Raw genomic sequence first — 20194 nt, forward strand, 5'->3', positions numbered from 1 at the left:
GTCGACATTGGCCTGAGTGCACTTCGGTCTATGGATCAAACGAGTTCTCAGGCGGCAATTTCTGATTAAATTTACCTTTCATCACATAACGGCATTTCAACAAATAAGGAATTGTTAGAAAAATAAAAATTGAAACATTCAGTTTACTATGTGATAAAGTTTTTTCGTCATACCTCTTTGTTATTTGATCATATCCGTTGTGTCTCCATGGAAGTTATGTCATCGATAACAGCCACGGACGTTATAATAACAGCCGTGAACGTTATTTATTTAACAATATAATTATTTTTAATCAGATTTATTCGATCACGTTTTTCAATAAATTACAAATTACTGGAACACTAAAATAACCTTCTCCACCAAAAAGTAGTCATATGGTGCTTCCAGAAGAAATCTGATGATTTGCTCATTTGTTAGGATTTTTGCCCTTTTTGGTTTATAAAATTCAGATTTGCGTTTCAGGAACATAAAAAATTTTCCATATCTGTAACAAACGTAACTTTTGAGTAATAAGACGTAACTAAAAATGACAAATACTAGCCCAGAAATGTCGATACTTTCATGTAATTTCAAGCATGTCTTTAACATGGAAAGTTTTGTCCATAAGCTGTTTGGCGAAAAATTTTTGCTGAGCAAAATATCGTCACTAATCCCCTCAACGCCTCTCTTTTTACGCCATATTGTAAAATTCTGATATTCCTTTTCATACCTGAGACTTGTCTTCACAGGCAATAAATCCAAATTTGCAGAGGCCGCTTCATCGCGAATATCTTCGGGAATTTTACAAACAGCTACATTTTTACGCAACATGTCCAAATTTTATTTTTGAATTATAAACATATCGTTACTATGGATAAAAAATTAAGACTACCTGATTAGTTTCTTGAATTTGTATTTTTCATGAGTATTTTTTTAATTAACCAGTTTTAGGTATGACGAAAAATAGTGAACGAAATACGGCCGATAAATCGTATAAGTCTCGGATAATATTTATACGCCTCGGCTTCGCCTCGGCTATCAAACAATTATCCTCGACTGTTATACGCTTAATATCGGCCTAATAACGTTAAATACTGTAACGTCTAATTTTTATTATTGGATAATATCAGTTGACATTCCACCTACGAATGTGTGCTAAACCTATTAAATTTGAAATTATGTACAAGAACTTTCCAAGTTTCTTTCTTCTTGTGGACATTATACTTGAACTGAGTAAACAATTAAAAATAATTTAGTACATTAAACATTATGAGTAAATTTCGGTTTAAGACATTTTATAATTATTTTTTACAACTATTCCACATACATTATGAATGTTAAAAAAAAACTATTTATTCCTGCGATAACCAGGAGTTGCACAAGTCGTTCATATTTTAAAGCAATCTTCTGGTTTTTCATGTACAAATTATACCACATTTCGATCTTTTCATCGTTTGTAAACCCATTTATGTTTACTCACTTTTCTAAATTACAACTGGATAAATGAAACTGCCTCGCTTGACAGATTGTTATTTGCCCAGCTTATTTGATTCTGAAAATGAACTCCATAGCTTGCAATCTATAGTTTAAATAAAACGGAATAAGCACACAACGTTGAAGTAGAAATGGGAAAAAAAACGTAATGGATGTATTTCGTAAATTTTTAAAACATTTTATAAATTACAAGTAGATTTTGACATTGTTCAACGTTACATCTGATTTAATAACTAATTAAACCACACTGTGTTATGCAATAAATGCAATTTTTTCGCTGTTGAGGCATGAAAAATATACCACAATTAAAATCTAGCAAGGTTACTATTTTGGTCGAATTTTTTTTAACCTGCTCGCACCATTTATGCTTTCCGAGATTACAATAGTAAGACGATAAAAAATAAAATCTGGCATTAGTGTTTCTGTAATAATATTAATGATGTAGGTTACTTTACAAGAGCATGCTCCTTGTTCCCCCTTCACCCCTTGCGGGTGTGTGCTCTCGCAAGATTTTAGAGTTTGCATTTCTCTTATGTGCCCATAGGTGGACATACTGGTTTGCTCTCTGTATTATCAACGGTTTGAACTTCTGCTAACATTTTATGCAACCAATTTTACACAGCTATATCTTTTAAACTCACGTTAAAAAACATTCACTTCACAGATTTGCGTAATTTTAATATTTAACAAACTGTATCTAATATTATATATAAAGAGAGTTGTGAAGCTTTTAACAAACCGCATTTAAAGTTAAATAAATTAATACAGTTGCGAACACTGACAACATTCGAGTAAATTTTCGGAGAACCTTAAAGAAGATTGAAAACAGCGACTACAATGTGTACAGCCATATCTTTTAAACATAATTTAAAGGAAAATCACCTATAGATTTAAGTATTTTTCAATATTTAACAACTCTATTTAAAATTAAATAGATAAATAAGAGCACACACTGAAACTTTTTATTTACTCTATCTTCGTAAATCTTTAATATGTTTTTGAAAGCACTGTTCTAAAATTGTTGTTAATATTTTACTACCAAACGTTGAACAACTACAACTTTTTGTCCTTAATAAAACCCATTTCTCTTGAGTTTGGATTGAATAATTTCATTTGCCACAAAAATGTTCAGTTACAATTTTAACTAAATTATACACATCTTACGGCTAGTTTCATGGCTGCGTTGAACTGTCTTTCAAATTAAACGAACTTTTAACTTCGTTGAAAGAATTAGTTTTCATAGAAGTACCTGACTGTTAATAAATAACTTAAATATTATAATAAAAGTTGCCTTTATAAATGTACCCTATCCTGAATTTTAAAAAGAACCGAACAAACTTATGCAGCTTACAATACACACAGTTTGACACTATGCCATTTTGTAACTATAATATAAGCTCCATATCAAATATTTAACTCGGGAAAATTTACAATTTTCAATGTTTGATACTGCAATAAAAAGCAATCACTGTCAGTAACATTTTATTTTTTTGTGTTTACTATATAACTACAATTTTTGTGAACCAGGCCTACAACTAAAGAATATTAGGAAAATTATTAAGGTAAATGACAAAATTCCAAAAAAACTAACACTACATACATACATATTTATCTCTACTGAATTCAATTGCACAATATTCTCAACTGAAGATTATTACAAAAAATTAAAGTAGAAGACAAAAAAATATACTTATACTTAATTCCAAAAAACTAAAGGTACCTAAATAAATATTTCCATTTAATTCGATATTAAATGCAACTATATAATGACCTAGTTTTACAAACAGCTTGAAAAACTTTCTCAACTGTACGAACAATAGATATTATAAAAAAACTATTAATGTAGAAAATAAAATATATCTAGGAATTCCAAAAATCTAAAGGTACATAAATACTTCCAATTATGAGAAATCGCTACGTTTGGTTCTTATGATATTGTCAATATATATTCAGAATTTAATATCTCCCTTATTAACACATTTACTGTTACGAAAATTTAAATGTAACCTGTCCACAAGTTTCGCTACATAATACGAGAATTTTTTTAACCTTCAAACTACCGGGTGGTGTCCAAATGGACCCCATTGATACAATTTCCTATTTTTTCCCGTTATTTTCTGGTTTAACGATAGTGGTATTTTTAGTAGCTTCAATTAAGGCCTTTTGCTATGCATTCAAAAAATATCAATTGTATAGGTGTAACAGTCTGTTACAAAAAAAAAAAATTAGTCTCTTGGGGTCCGCATGGACCCCACCTGGTTCTTTTTGTTGCCATTTTTTTGTCTATATTTTTGAGATTTTATTGCACCTGCAGGTTTTATTCTGAGAATTTAGTCTTTCAAAAACCATTGTTTTATTCTTTACTAGTTTATAGACGGCGTTGCTGTTTTGATACAGACTTGCAAGCGTCAGTATCGGTGTCAGTGTGACAATTTAATCTCTCTAAAAAATTAAATTTTGTTTTATAAATGGCACCTTATCAAAATCGATATCAGTACAATCCCGCGGACGCTGTTTCGTCTATATAAGTAACAGGGACAGAAATCAAGAAATTTTTGCATTTCCTACAAAAGATTTGTTTGCCGAGTACATTCTACTCGTACTGTTGAATGTCAGGAATGCTGGAACAAAAAACTGTAACGAAAAATGCTTATTTAATATTGTTATGTAATTTTTTTAACTTGGTTGTGTTTAAAATTAATAAATAATTTGGATTCGCCAAAAATTTTTGATTAATTCCTTAATTTTGGCTAAATAAGGCCATGGGGTCCAAGAGGACCCCATGGCGTTAAAATTACACCCGAAACGATGTGTAATTTTTCCCACCCGGTAGTTTGAAATGATTTAAATAGTTTATTATTTCATATTTTTTAAATTTTGTTGAAACTTTCACGTGTTTTAAAAAATCAATATCTGAATTATATATGGAAATTTTGGAACGCGGTTTCCACCGTTTTTATCTCACCAAACTTCAAAAATCGTACCAGACATATCGTCCACTTTTTTTGTTGGAACTGAGATACAGAAAAAGAAGCATCTAAAAGCTTCTACTAGACAACTTTGACTGTCCCATTTCCAACGTATTTGGTACGATGGAGTTTTATCAACTGAAACAGTGTTCTGCAATTTCCATACATAATTGAGATATTAATTTTGAAAGATACGTTAATGCAAAAATTTCATTAAAAAAAAAGGTGATGATTAAATTGTTTTTAACAAAACTGACCTTGTGCTATGTAGAGAAAGTTGTGGAGATGTTATATTTAAAATTTTACGACCATACGTCCATTAATACTGGAAATATTACCTTCTGAATATGTACTGAAAATCACATGTAAAAGACCTAGCAGCTAGCCTTAATTTGATATTGAATCCAATTAAACGGCGATTTTGTTTTAAAAACAGTTTGAAAAACGTTCTCGACTGAAGAATATTAAAAATATATATAATCAAGGTACAAAATAAAAAACATACCCAGGAATTCCGAAAGAAAAGGTAAATGAATTGAAGTTAACCATACTCTTCAGTGACCTCGTTTAACTAGCAGTTTGAAAAACATTCTTGTTTACAGGAAGTACTTTCGTTATACAGAAATTTAAAGTGGATATTTTTTTGTTTTCTATCAAGTTTTAAAAACTGTTTGCAATAGAGTAGTTTCTTACGTTAATTTTTGCCTTTTAGATGGATTAGAAACTATGGCTTCAAGTTGTTTCGTTGACGGAATTCTTGGTTTTCCTCGAGAATTTCTTGACTTTTTATGTGGTGTTTCTATTTGGGAATGTTCTAGTATCAGCATTGTAATAGACTCAGTTTCTTTACTTAATTTCTTGTCATTACTTGTTTTGTTGGTGTTCTGTATGCTTGTTTTTTTGTACCGTTTTCTTTGATCCTGTGACTACCACATCAAGAAGTGGTGATTTCTCCGCTAAATAATAAGATTCTATTAGAAACAATAACAATAACATCTCGTATTATGTAGACACTTTTTTGTATCGTTGACTGCGTAGATTTATTGTTACCTATTACCCTATTACTTTCAGTAAATTACAATGACACGTAAAATTTTTACTATGACAACTATGTCGCAAAAAATTTAAGCATTCACCATGTTGTACAGATTTCTAAGCACCAAGTGAAAACACATGAACACGTTGAAAGATATAAATCAAAAGCATATTCTTTAATGCAAATACAAATTTACGAATAGAAAATATCAGAAATTGTAAAATCTGTTTTAACTTGGTGTAAAAAATTTGTTCGAAAAAAATTTTTCAAACTGCAGATTTAAAAAGCCCTAATTCAAAATCACTGCTTCATATAATATAAGAAATATGTTAAAGAGACTCATTTTTTGCGCTGTTAACTACCTAACTATTTGAAATATCAAGACACACTAAATAATAACATCGTTTGATTATTATTAATGTAGACCTAATTCGTTAATTTTTTAAACATGACATTAAAAATTTTTAAAGTTACTAAACCAATGAAACCTGCAGCGAGCCGATAACGAAATAAAGTTATGAAAACAGTACCTACATGATACAACGATACAATTTCAATAACGTTAAATAAAAAATGTAAAAAACCCAACCATAAAAAATAAAAAAAATTATAGCCTTACATGCTATCTAAATGTTTAAATCATCAGTTAGATCTTAAACTTCTGAGTCAATACTTACATAATAATTCTTTCGCTAATATGTCTTCGTCAAAATTCTCTATGTGTAACATCTTTTAAATCATAATCCTCCGATTGAATATACCGTTATAGTTCTAAAGATTTTACACGAAATTTCTCCAAATCGTCAGCTTGACTATTAAGTACTTCCAGTTAGGGCAAGTTACGAAATTGTGTGTTTCCCGTATATCTGAGGTCCTAACAGTTATCCTATACATTCGATCATCTTCTTGTCGACGAAACGTCAATAATCTTCTTTCCATTCCCAATCTTTTTCGTGACAAACTTTGGACTTTGGGGTGGTATTTACGCATCTGAAATTACAAAATATATTTGTAGTACGTGTTTTTTATAAACATTTTATAAAGTATTGCAATATGTGATTACATATTTTTAAAATTTTATTTTACCTTTTTACATCTTTTAGGAATTCTTTCTTTCCTTGTTTTCTAGGTTTTAATTGAAGTTTTAATGATACTGTTGTCAAGGGTGTGCTTTCAGAAATCTCGTCGCTGCTACTCCTGCTGTCCTCGGTGGGTATATGATAACAATCATCCTCACTTAGCTCTCGATCGGCATAAGGACCACTTTGTTCACCATTCGGGATGGTGTATTTTGAAGCTGAAACTGTATTTTTCTTAAGAAAAGCGATTAACTTACACTATCAAATATTATCAACAAAATTAATGATTTCAAGAGTGTTTCCTATTCAGAATGTACAAAACAATATGCTTTTACATCTACGACATGTTAGTCCATCATTATATTTTGCTATAAATGCGTTTTTGAAAAACAATACAAAAAAATTGGTCTGAAGAGTTTAGACAGTACTTCTCTCGCTGTCGTAAACGTGACGACTGCATGCCTATGATGTTTTTTTTGCATTAGATTTCAAAGCATTCGGTTTTGTGTAGTTCTTGATTAAATCAATAAAATAAATTTGCGCATTCATTAAATTTTTTGAGTCACCCTGTAAATCCAAATCCAAAAAATATGACTGGAATGATAAATTACAAGAAGAGACTCATCATATTTTGCACATTTTAGATAGGATTATTCGGCAAACTTTTGAGCTGACGTCATCAATTTTTTGGAGGCGATAAGCAAATATATTTTGACTAAAAATTTCTTATGCTTTTTATAACCTTAAAACATTTGCAAAATTTCAAAACATTCGGTTCAGTAGTCCTTGATTAAATCAATAAAATAAATTCACGCATTCATTAATTTTTTTGGGTCATCCTGCATATGCATATCCAAAAAATATGAATGGATTGATAAATCACAAGAAGAGGCTCATCATATTTTGTACATTTTAGATAGGATTTATTCAGCAAAATTTTGGGGTGACGTCATCAATTTTTTGGAGGGGATAAGCAAATATATTTTGACTAAAAATTTCTTCTGCTCTTTATAACCTTAAAACATTTGTAAAATTTCAAAGCATTCGGTTCTGTAGTTCCTGATTAAACCAATGAAATAAATTGACCAATTCATTAATTTTTTGGGTCACCCTGTATATGCAAATCCAAAAAATTTGAATGGAATGATAAATCACAAGAAGAGACCCATCATATTTTGTACATTTTAGATAGGATTTATTCAGCAAAATTTTGGGGTGATGTCATTAATTTTTTGGAGGGCATAAGCAAATATATTTTTACTAAAAATTTATTATGCTCTTTATAACCTTAAAAGATTTGCAAGATTTCAAAGCATTCGGTTTGGTAGTTCCTGATTAAATCAATAAAATGAATTTACCCATTCATTAATTTTTTGGGTCAGCCTGTATATGCAAATCTAAAAAATTTGAATGGAATGATAAATCACAAGAAGAGACCCATCATATTTTGTACATTTTAGATAGGATTATTTGGCAAACTTTTGAGCTGACGTCATCAATTTTTTGGAGGGGATATGCAAATATATTTTGACTAAAAATTTCTTATGCTCTTTATAGCCTTAAAACATTTGCAAAATTTCAAAGATGTTTATTATAACTTTAGGCGTTACCACAAAAATAAAATTCGCAAAATGGAATTTTATAATTTTTCGAAAAAGCTGAATTATATTGTAATCACTAAATAAACTTAAACCAATGTCTTCTACTTTTTGAATTTTAATTTCAGACAAGTGAAAAAGTAAAATGGCCCAAAAAAATCGTGACCGTAAAGTGAACATTGAATTTAATTTTATTGAAAAAAATCCGATTTTATTGAACCCTGGTACCTGTCCAAATTGATACAACCTTGCAACAAACTTCATGACGTTAGCAGTGTTAGCACATCATTTTATTATGAAAAACTCACTTGAAACATACACCAAGTAACCTTCCTTATTTGCAATTTCAACAGTGCATACATTTTTTTTACTTATAGGCGTTGTCATGAAAAAATAAAATTCGCAGAATCCTATTTCATAATAATAGGTCAGGAAAGTTCTGTCTAAATAACTTTTCACTATTTTTTTAAATTTACGCATGCGAAGTAAAAAAAATGTGGAAATTGTTGAACAAAATTTTATAATTTATATAACAAACCATGTAACGAATTGCTTTTTGCCGTGTTAAATGTAATTTTCAAAGAATGAAAGATTTCTTTACAAGATAAATTAGGAACTGGCAACTTTTAGTGAATTTGCTTTTTACTGAATTTATTTTGCGAACTTTAAAATAGATGCTGTTTAAATTAACAGAAATGCATGCAATAATTGGAATGTGAATTCACCGTCCACTCTGCCACAAGTTCCATGAAAGTACCGTCTGACCTAAATGTCTTTACATAAAGGGAGGCTGTGATTAATAAGCGTTTCCAATAAACATTGGCTTTCTGCCTCTGTCATATCCTACATGCGCCACTTACAGCCTCCCTTTTACAATTAGATGAAAACTTTGGATCATACTGTTACGTGCAAACATTAAAAATAAATTTACCTGGTCTTGGCCTCCTCTGATGCCAACATTTTCTTCAGTCCTCGCCGATGCTCCTGGTAGTTCAATGCGAAGAAATCCTGAATGCTCTTTTTGTTCTTGAATAATTTTCGTTTTTCCAATCAACATAACACGTGCCTGTTCCGTATTCATGTTGCACACACAACACATAAGAAGTTGAAAAAGTTTACTGCACTACTGTACTTAATACGACTCAATTTAACGCAAATTAATTTGCCAATGACATCAATCGCAAATTATTGTCGGTGCGGCACCCGCTAAATCGACTTCGTTCGCACTCCTTCGCACTATCGCATTTTTTGTTATTCCTCCCGCGCTGTCTGTGCTTAATAGTGGCAACACAGCTGCACAGCTGGGAATGTTACGCAATATTTTAAATAGAAACACTGCAGAAAAATGTATTGTTTAAAATAAAGGTTACCCATTTGATAAACATTTCACGAGCGTCGGTGTTCGTAACTGCACTCTCGCCTCCTAAAACATTTTAGGGCAAAAGTAAATTTTTACAAACTATTATACTCGTAACTATCGCGTTTCAATATCTTAATTTTCGACATGTCTCGTTTCTCTTGCAACGCAGTAATTTTGTTGCATTGTTTGCTGAATAAGGAAATTCAAATAAATATGATAAGGCAAATACATTCATGCCAACGCCCGAGTATTGTGTAACATAATAAAATTGCTGTGTCATCGTTGGCTTTTAATTTTTAAAGGAAGTAAGGCATACCTATATACGATTGGTCAAAATTTCCGGAACGCCGTTATCTTTTTCGTATCAACTTTTTTTAGTATGTGTGCTCTGAGGTGTCCCAAATAAAATCCAAGGCCTCATGTCCTCAGAACGGATAGAAATTGAAATTTCGTAAACGCTATTGTTTTTAGTTTGAAACTTTAATTCAGTACACTACAAATAAGACCACATACATAATTGGTTTTGGCGGGTGACGCAAATCTCTATTTTTTTAAATTGCAAGGTATATATTTTTGAAAGCATTTTAACAGATGATTCAATTGCGAATCCAATAATATAAATATATTATTTTATTTCTAATTGATAAAAAAATATTTCTAAATATGAAAAAATCCAAGACGAGTGAAATAAAGTAGTACTTTGTTTCAAACTGTTTTGAAAAAGAGTTATTTACGCATATGATCGGAACTAATACAACACATATAAGTGTTTTACATCACTGCAATCCCTACTTTACTGTATATTAAAATCCGTAAAAAAATATTATATACCGTGCAATTTAAAAAAATAGGGATTTGTGTAGTAAATTAAGCTTCCCATTTCAAGTTAAAAACAACAGCGGTCACAGAATTTATTTATATTTGTTGTCAAGAAAAGATGTAAGGCACGTAGTTTCGTTTGAGACATCTTGTACATGATACAGTGTAAAACACTTATTTATGACATTTCAATTTTTTTGCACTTCCGGTTTACCGGGAAATAATCCAAAATTAATAATTTTTAAAAAACGAAGTAGAGAAAAATATTCAATATATCATTAATAAATTCTTTATTTTGTACTACATTGGAAATCCACTGAAGAACAAATTTTAGCAATACTAAACTTCAATATTGAAGAATTAACTTCATATTCTAATCAGTTTTAATACACGTTATCAATTCCGAGACTTTGGTTAATCCTGAATAATAAAAAAAATGGTGCACAAAAATCTGCACACAAGGCGTTAGACCGAACTTCCCGGGCCCCTAAAGCACAATCCAACCTATCTGCCTTCTCGAAAAATTTAAAAAATAAATGATTTTCTTATGATGACGCCCTACAAATTAAAATAATCATTTGTATAGAGTGTTCAAGTGCTAGTAAATCCGCATGCTATGCGTATGTTTCAAAGGAGTTTTTCATCACAAAATCTAGCCATGTGACCTCTATTCTAATAAATATAAACGCATTGATAAACTGCAATTATAGACTCATAATGTTTTGCATATTTTAGATAGTTATGATTTATTCGGCAATGACGATGACCTCATCAATTTTACTTACGATACCTTTGAAACATTTGCAAGATTTCTGAGAATTCGTGTTTTGCAGTTTCATGAATAAGTTGTAAATTGTAAGAAAATTTTAATTTTTTCCCAAAAATCTAGACGTTAAGGATAAAAAATCAAGAATGATTCATAAACCGCAAATTTAGAAGTAGGTTATTTTATAAAATTTGTCTGTCCGTCTGCTCTCTAGCTATGTCGATATATATATGACAAATAATCTGCGAAACTACTGGACTGATTTAAATAAATTTTGATATGAACTTTTATATGTATTTTTGGAATTTTGTGTAGATGACTAGAAAAATTTGTCTAGTTATCTCAAAATTTTACAAATTAAATATTATTTAAATTTTGAAAAGTATCACATTTCTATATGTGCTTCAGGTTTATGAATCAGCTTTGATCTCTACTTCTCGGGTGTAAGCTAAGGAAGTATTGTAAGAGGATCCATTGGACGAATTGCCACTTTCATGTTTTCTCGACGTTTCATGATCCATAGAACCCGAAAAAAATGATCTCCCGTTTCCGTCGGTTGTTTATGTCGTTTTTTGTTCCACAGATAATCTCTGAAACTACTCGACCGATTGCTGTCAAATTTTGTATGTATATTAGGAATAGCATGTAAATTCTAGATAGTAAAACGTCAACCAAAATTTGCCTCTCCATTTCCACCACCAATGCGATAACGTCATCTCCAAAATTTACAATACTGAAAGTTAGATTTTATAAAATCCACTTGTGGTTTATGAATCCCTGTTAGGTTTTCAGCCTATTCATAAAGATTTAAAAAAATCAAAATTTAGTAACATTTTGCAAACTAACTTTGAAACTGCAAAACCCAATGGTTTGAAATCTTGCAAACTTTTTAAGGGTGTCACGAGCACGTTAATCATAATTTATCCGTATATCCCCAACAAAACGAATGATGACATCATCTTAAAATTTTATCATATTATAAATACGATATAATTTTATCATATTATAAATGTATAAATATTTTTTAGGATTACTTATAGAGGGTAACTCAAAAAAAATTATGAATTAGGCAATGTATTTTATTGATACGCATAGCATACCCCTTTCCATGTATTTTAACAGTCGATACCTATTTCTTTTTAACTAAGGGAAAGTTTGTCTAGGTAACTTTACACAAACGTTAGGATTTTTTACCATATACCATAAAAGATTATGATACATTAGCAGTGTGGACGAACGTTGTACTTTAAAATGATGTACGATTTTCTATTCAGTATTCATTTATTTTAACTAAATGTGAAAAGAAACACCGTGCTTTGTAAATTCTGAACATTGTACTTATAAATGACGGACGCATAACTTTGTAACTTGTGAACGTCGTGCCAATGGCATAATAACTTATTAGCGAAGGCCCGTCGTTACTCGAAAAAATTAACGAATGAAGCAATTTATATATTTTACTGGCCAAATCAAGAACGTTCACACCATCTCCTCAAAATTTTGTTATTAATAAAATAAATACAAAAAAATAAATATTAGATATATTAAATCAGAAACTGCAAAGCCGAATACTTTGAAATCTTAGGTTGGAAAATGTACATACATATAAGTTTCTACAGAGGAAGTGACTAAGCTTGCGCTCCTTGATACCTCATTAGTAGAGTCCGGAATTTTATGCACGAAATTTGGCCAAAATATGTGTAGGTATATATGTGCAGAAAAAATAAGAAAATATGTTTTAATTTTACGAAAATATGAAATTTTTTTATAAAAATAGGCATACATTTTGTACTTTTTTTTTATTGACCATACAATAAACTGGTAGTATATCCATAAGTCTAATAGGTTTAATTTAAAACAATATTGTGCCATATTTTAAAAACTTTATTTTACAAAAAAAAACGCGACTAAATAACAAATATTTGTAAAAAAAAACGAGTACAATGATACATCAAAAAACACTTAAATGTCGGCATTAATATTATAACTTATAACTTGCAACTATATGTTTTTCAATGTTTTCAATTAAAAAATTAAGTCGCCTATCACACAAAATTTGTTTATAGGTGGAGAAACTCCTCTTTACATCCACTGATGTAATGGGTGCAAACAAGAGCGCTAATTAAATTTCGTGCTGTTAACCTCACTACTAGAACCTCCATTATATATTTTAGCTACCTTTGATAACAAAATTGATTCTTTTCTAGTACTTCCTTAAAATTTTTATTTATGAGTTGTCCTATATTTCCCTTTACTTTTTTAATGCTAAGTTAGAACTCTGTAAGAAAAAGTTAAACTTAGTAGTTGCTAAGATAAGATTGATTTTGACAAACGTGATCCTTCTAATAAAATAGAAGGTAGGTGGGCGGGTTAAAATAATATCGATTGTAGCAAATGACATAGCCTGTAAAAAAGAGAGGGTGGGCCGGCGGGGCTAGTACCTGCTAAGATAAAACTGATTTTGGCAGATGAGATACCTCTAAGAACAGAGAGGGCGGGTGAGCGGGGCTAGTACCTGCTAAAATAAGACCGATTTTGGCAAATGACATGCCCTCTAATAAAAAAGAGGGTGGGTGGGCGGGGCTAGTTCCTTTTAAAATATATGTATATCTGAGAATTGTTTGGGATTTTTTAAGCAACTTTTTTAATAACTCAATTTTTCAATACACCCCATTTTGAAATTTTCGATTGTTTTTGACAATTTTCGAGATTTAACCAAAGACATTGTCATGTATATAGATTTCGACCTTTAGAAGTTAAAAGCGCCGACACTTGCAATAAAAAATTTGCGGTATGCTTCGAAAATCTAAAAATTGGCAGAATATGTGAAAATATGCAAAAGATACGAAAATATGTGAAAAATATTGATACATGCAAAATATGCAAAATTTAATATGTGTCAATCAATTCCTATTTACCTAATTGGCCTAGATCCGAAAGCATTTAGGTGTAGTATGAACAGTCATCAATATGCAAATCTCATAAATTTCGGACTCTACTCATTAGTTATCAGTTATCAGAAGCTACAGGGAAGTTGTACGGTTTTTTTAGGACCATACACGCAAATTACTTTCACCTACACAGAGTGTTCTATTTTTCAGGTGCAACAGAAAAATTAGTATTTTCAAATGGTGCATCCTATATATTTTTAGATATTTTAATTTATCTCTCTTTAGACTTTATATCCACAATTTCTATTTAAAATTCCATTGCGACGTTGGCACGTTATTTCAGTTTTCTTGAAATTTTTTAGCGGTGAGAAAAACGCAATAGGGTTCTTTCTAAAATCTGCAATTAAATATTTTGTGGAGACATAAAAAAGGTACGCTCTTTGTTGTGGTATATAGTAAAATTACATCTTCTTATATAGAGTATTTGTAAAACATTTTTTAATTATTAGATCTTTAAATATTTATATTTGAGTTTCCTCAGGACACCCCGTATTTTATTACTGCATATTATTATTCTGTTTCTGTTTTCTAAAATATTTTCTGTATTAACTGATGATATTTTTGCGACTTTTTACTTTTTAAAAGACACACTGACACATCGAAGGAAAGAACAAAATATAGTGTCAGATACGATAATAAATACAGGTATTTTATTTGAAAAAATCTAGATATCGATATTTGAATATTATGAAGTTTTAGATATGTTTTATAAAGACTCCGCATACTAAAATCGTATCTAATAAATGCCATAATAAAGCGCGTATATTTGTTTATCTCTGCATAAAATATTGCAACGTAACTCTTAAACATAAGATTACATTGTGATTTTTTTTAAACCTTGCTTTGCCAAACAATGGAGTTGGAATAACGCAACGTCGCGTCAGAATTTCAAAAATAAACATTGGTTGTAAAACCTAGACGCAGGGTAATGAGAATATTTAAAAGTATATATGTACCTATTCTATTTAAAAAATCAAGTAATGTGCTATGCCTCAAAAAGGTACTACTCTGTACATTCGAAATCAATTTTAATGTATGCTTCCTAAAGAACCGTATAGCTTTGGCTTTTACGTTTTTTCTATGTCAAATAATTAAGGCGATATCAAGGACCGCGCACTTAATGAGTCATCCTGTATACAGAATACGCAAGTTGAACGGACCGATTCTTATGTCTAGCAAAACACTTGTCAGAAATAAAGACAACATACGCAGCCGTGCTGATTTTTGTCTCGGTTAAAATTACAAGTGTTTCCTTTAATATCACGCATAGTCAGCGGCGTTCGTTGAATTGCAGACTTACCCAGCGTTTCCCATTTTCATGGACCAAATGACTGCGTTTTCATGTTGGTAATTCCTTGAATTTTGAAAATAAACCATATCGACACTGCTAATGAGTGGATGATCGAAAATAAATAATTTCGTTTTTTAATGTTTGGCTTGTTTTAAATTATGAGGGTTATGTACCTTACAAAAATCGCAAAATTAAATTTTACTTCTACAATTTTTAGAAGAAGCTGTATTGGTTCTCCTGTACTTCATGAGTTCTATCGAAATAATTTTAGACCAATTTTTTCAGTAGGTGTCCATAAGGTGTCCCAGATAAAACTCTACGACCTTATATTCTGAGAATGGATAGATATTTTGGGCCGGAAGAGAAACCTTAATTTAGCACAATTGAAAATACGACGCATTTATTATACCGGGTGTCTAGAAAATGGCGGATTAACTCTCCGCTACGCTCTTAACAAACAACTGGTGAGTCTGGGAAAAATAGTAAAAAAAATCCTTCTCACATTTTGGATGAGTTATAATGATTTTAAAATTGCTTCTTTTGCTACGTTTAACAACTAAACCACTCATTCATTATCGGAATAACTAGTAGTAATACTTTTAGTTAATATTTTTCTCGCCCATGACCATGTTTAATTACCATTTCAGTTAGAATGCACAAAGATATGGATGTGCTCTTTTTGTAATAATTTGATAAATTTCCATTTGACAACAATGTTTGCCTGATATAAAGCGAAGTTGGATTTCAGTCAGCATCGTTACTAGGAAACCAGAAAGAAAACCGGAGGTATTCACACATCAGGTGTGTACAGTGTTGCCAATTTTACTTTTATAAAATCACGTTTTTTTCGTTATCTGCATTATAAAGAATTTTTTTATTATTTTTTTGGGACTCCCGAAACCCCCGTATATAATATACTGAAGAGTTAATCTGCCATTTTCCAGACAGCCGGTATATTATATATCTAGATGTATAACACTTTGGTGTTTATTTTATTTATAGTCGACAAAAAAATTTTTTTTTAAATATGAACAAATTGAAGTTGTGTTAAATAAACTACTACCTAATCTCTTTCGAAATGTTCCAAAAAGGGTTATTTAAATATATAAATGAGACTACATACTACAACATATATAACTTATGTGTTTTTTTTTCTTATAAGCCTGTGATCAAATCTTTAAAAAAATATAATATACGATGCAATTTAAAAAAATATCGGTTTGTGGTTTGCGTCATATTTGGAATGTACTAATTGAAGCTTCCCCTTTCAAATTAAAAACAGCAGCGTTCATAGAATTTCAATATATATATCCGTGCCCAATTTAAGATGTAAGACATGCAGTTTAGTTTGGGCCTGCCTGTATATGGTACAGTGTAGAAAACTTGTTTATCCCGTTTAAGTTGTTTTTGTATAGTGGCTCAGATACTACAAGGTTATATGGGTGTTGTAAAATTAGGGTATTGTGAAGACGACGATGGAGCAGGTCATAAGACAAACGCACAGTTGTAAATTGTGTGTAGGTTTCGTTATAATTGTGGCAACATGTGTGTGCCTCATCCTGTACTCTGGCGACGTCCAGAATTGTGGCACCTTACATGCGTTGCCACAATTATTTTAGCCAATTTGAAGTCTTCCTGGTGGATTTTCCTACTCATATTTAACTGTTGTATGAACTTTTTGGTCACGTCTGTAACGCTGTCTCTGTCTATTTTGTAACTAGAAAAGTAATCGTTCCACATATATTTTTCTTCGAATGTGTGTATGTAGCCACAAATCGGGACCTGTATATGTGTTCGTACATGCATGGTTATGGCAACTTTGCGACCCACCGGAAAGCAGCGCCATCTGCGCTGCATACGAAAACTATTACGCTGTTGCCATATTTCTTGCGCTGAGTATGTATGCATCGCTGACTGGTTAATGTTTCTGGTTCATCTTAGCAATCGAAGGTGCTAAGATGCTCGCTTCGCGCGCTAATACATGGAAATTCCATTTTTAGGAGGTAGGTATATTTAGAAAAAAAATTGAGAATGAAGTATAGTTAATGGCACGTTAAATTAATAAAATTATTTAAATCAAAAGTTGCACACACTTTTTAGATGTGTATATTATCCTCTGTATTTTAAGCTCTTTTAAAATACTATTTTCGCAAGTTTAAAAATTAAATTGTGTTTAAGATAGAATATAAAAAAATTATTTATTCATAATATCATTGTTTCTCTACTAAAATTAATTTGTGCCACGTTTGCCAAAGTTGATATTTTGTTTAATATATCAAAACATAATTTACCTGGATAAGCTGAAGATTTAAATTACGCACTATGTAAATTGCATAAATCATTATATTCATTATCAATAAATGTTATGTAATATATAAATGGATGAAGAATTTTCTAGTTTTTTTAAGATGGACATTTTTGTTACCAATTTTACAAACATTTTTAGACACTTCTGATTGCCCCCGAAAGACTTAAACTTGGAAAAACAATTTCGATTGCCATTGTTGATCGATAAAACTATACATGAATTGTTTCTGTTGTCCATAACGAAAAAGCTCTATCGTTATCTTCCCTCGAAGACACCACCGATAGCCCCCAGAAACATTCGACCTTGAAATAAATTTAATTTGTTAATATCTTCGTTGTTTGTTGTTGTTAATGGATAAACCAAACGTCAATCTCTTCGAGGGTCGACAATGAAAGAGCCCCATCGTTATCTCCCTCCGAGACGCCCCCGACAGCCCCCAAAAGACTCGACGTTCTCGAGACAACTTAATTTGTCGATAACTTTGTCGATTGTTGTTATCGATCGACAAATTCGAGAGAAACAATTTCTACGTTCCACGATCAAAGACCCCGATGATCGACTTCGCCCCAGGAAGCCCCCTTTTCCCCACAAACAGCTCCCGAGACTTAACCTCAAAACGACTTTTTAATTTGCCCATATCTTTGGAAATGGTTAACTATAATTGACCACTCCGGTCCCAAACGAAAGAGCTAACGTTTCTTCATCCCTCTCAAAAAAACCGAGTGCCTTTTCGTCCTCGTTTCTTCGAAAAACGTAAAAAACAATATTTTTGACTTAAAATCGTTAAAATTAGTTATAAACAATCAGGAACGATAGATTAAGCCTAAAGACGACCGAATTTGGAAAATCGAACGATTTAAGGTCTTTTTTGCAAATTTTGGCTGCCACGACTTGGCCGACCAAGTCCAGGTCCGTCCTAACAACGGACCTGCATTTATTTCTTGATCTGAGCTCGTTTTAAAATCAAATTTTACATTTTTTGTCCAATTTCGACGAAACTCGGCCTAAACGTCCCTTCGGCATCTAAACTTTGAATTTTGGCAAAAAAACTACCCTCGACTCATTTTTCATCCCTTAAATTGAAAAAAACGTCAATTTTGGACCAAAAAACACCCCACCTCGATTTTCTTCCTTTCCAAAGGACCAAATAATTTTTTCACCCCAAAAACCACCCCTAAAAAATTTTCAACCCCCAAATTAAAAAATCAAGTTTCGACCCATTTTCATCCCTCGAACCCAAACGAAGATCATTCGAGATGAAAAAAACCACCCCCGACCCATTTTTCATCCCTCGAATGGAAAAAAACGTCCCTCTTCGACCAAAATCAACCCCGCTTCGATTTTCGTCATTTCGACGTCATCGAATGATAGTCGGACACGAAAAACTACCCCTAAAAAATTTTCAACCCCTAAATCCAAAAAATTTTTTTTTTAAGATTTTCATCCCCCCGACCCAAAAAATGATCTCCGAAGACAAAGAAAACTACCCTCGACAAATTTTCATCCTTCTTGGAAAAATTTGACCTTGAAAAATATCGAAAATCTTCAAAAATCTCGAAAAAAATTTTCAAAAAAACCTTTTTTCTCCCCACCCAAAACCCCAACTTCCCAAATGGTCCCGATAGTTTGTCTGGTGGTTGGAGTTTGGGGAAAATTCGGAAAATTATGGAAATCTTGAAAATTTTGGAATCTTGAAAATGGTAAAATCTTGATTTTTTGGGGTAAAATCTTGAAAAAAAATTTTTTTTTTTTGGGAGAAAAATCTTACTTTTTTGGCGTAAAATCTTGATTTTTGGGGTAAAAATTTTGTTTTTTTGGGGTAAAATCTTGAAAAAAATCTTGTTTTTTTGGGAGAAAAATCTTGCTTTTTTGGGGTAAAATCTTGATTTTTGGGGTAAAAATCTTGTTTTTTTGGGGGAAAAATCTTGTTTTTTGGGGGAAAAATCTTGAAAAATCTTGTTTTTTTGGGAGAAAAATCTTGCTTTTTTGGGGTAAAATCTTGATTTTTGGGGTAAAAATCTTGTTTTTTTGGGGGAAAAATCTTGTTATTTATATTTTTTATTAAATTTCACATAAAGTCAGAAATAAAACAAACATAACTGTCAATGAATATGTCAATTACAGTGATCTGTAACTGGTGCACAAAAATACACAAGACGGCGTAGCTCCGTTTGAACTAAAAAATATTCGAAATTATATGATACATTGCTGTTCAACAATAAATAACTTATGTATTTGGCGTTTTAATCATTATATTTTCGTTGTGTAAAGAGATTTTTATTTATAAACGTCTAGGAACAGTGGACAATTTGGGCAATTTTTACGCACGCCGGGTGGTAAACATCCAGGATGACTGTAAATTTGATGTTTCCGAAGATGTCATTTGAATGTTAATTCAGATACAATCTTGTAATCACTAAAACTTAACGGTTAGCGGCCTTTTAAGAGGTGGCGCGAAATTTTTAAAATGACAAAAATTTTTGTCACATTATTTAAGGTTTAGGTGATATGAACCGATTCACCTTACATGAAGCCATACTGCCG

At 31.3% G+C, this 20194-nt stretch overlaps 1 protein-coding gene and 1 long non-coding RNA gene across 2 annotated transcripts in view; both read right to left on the minus strand.

Annotated features, from left to right (window-relative positions):
* The window catches only part of LOC135125784 (metabotropic glutamate receptor 2-like), a 1169526-nt gene that overhangs the window by 879183 nt on the left and 270149 nt on the right, over window positions 1–20194 (minus strand). The gene's annotated exons all lie outside the window — the stretch shown is intronic.
* On the minus strand, window positions 3199–9419 carry LOC135125782 (uncharacterized). Its single transcript, XR_010279955.1, has 4 exons — window positions 9087–9419; window positions 6565–6781; window positions 6156–6468; window positions 3199–5398 (listed from the first exon to the last, which is right to left on the minus strand). It is a non-coding gene; the product is annotated as an uncharacterized LOC135125782 (long non-coding RNA).

This window comes from Zophobas morio, unplaced genomic scaffold (assembly GCF_036711695.1).
Source record: "Zophobas morio isolate AGI-343-1 ecotype UQ-CSIRO unplaced genomic scaffold, CSIRO_AGI_Zmor_V1 ptg000009l, whole genome shotgun sequence".
NCBI classification, from domain to species: Eukaryota; Metazoa; Arthropoda; class Insecta; order Coleoptera; family Tenebrionidae; genus Zophobas; species Zophobas morio.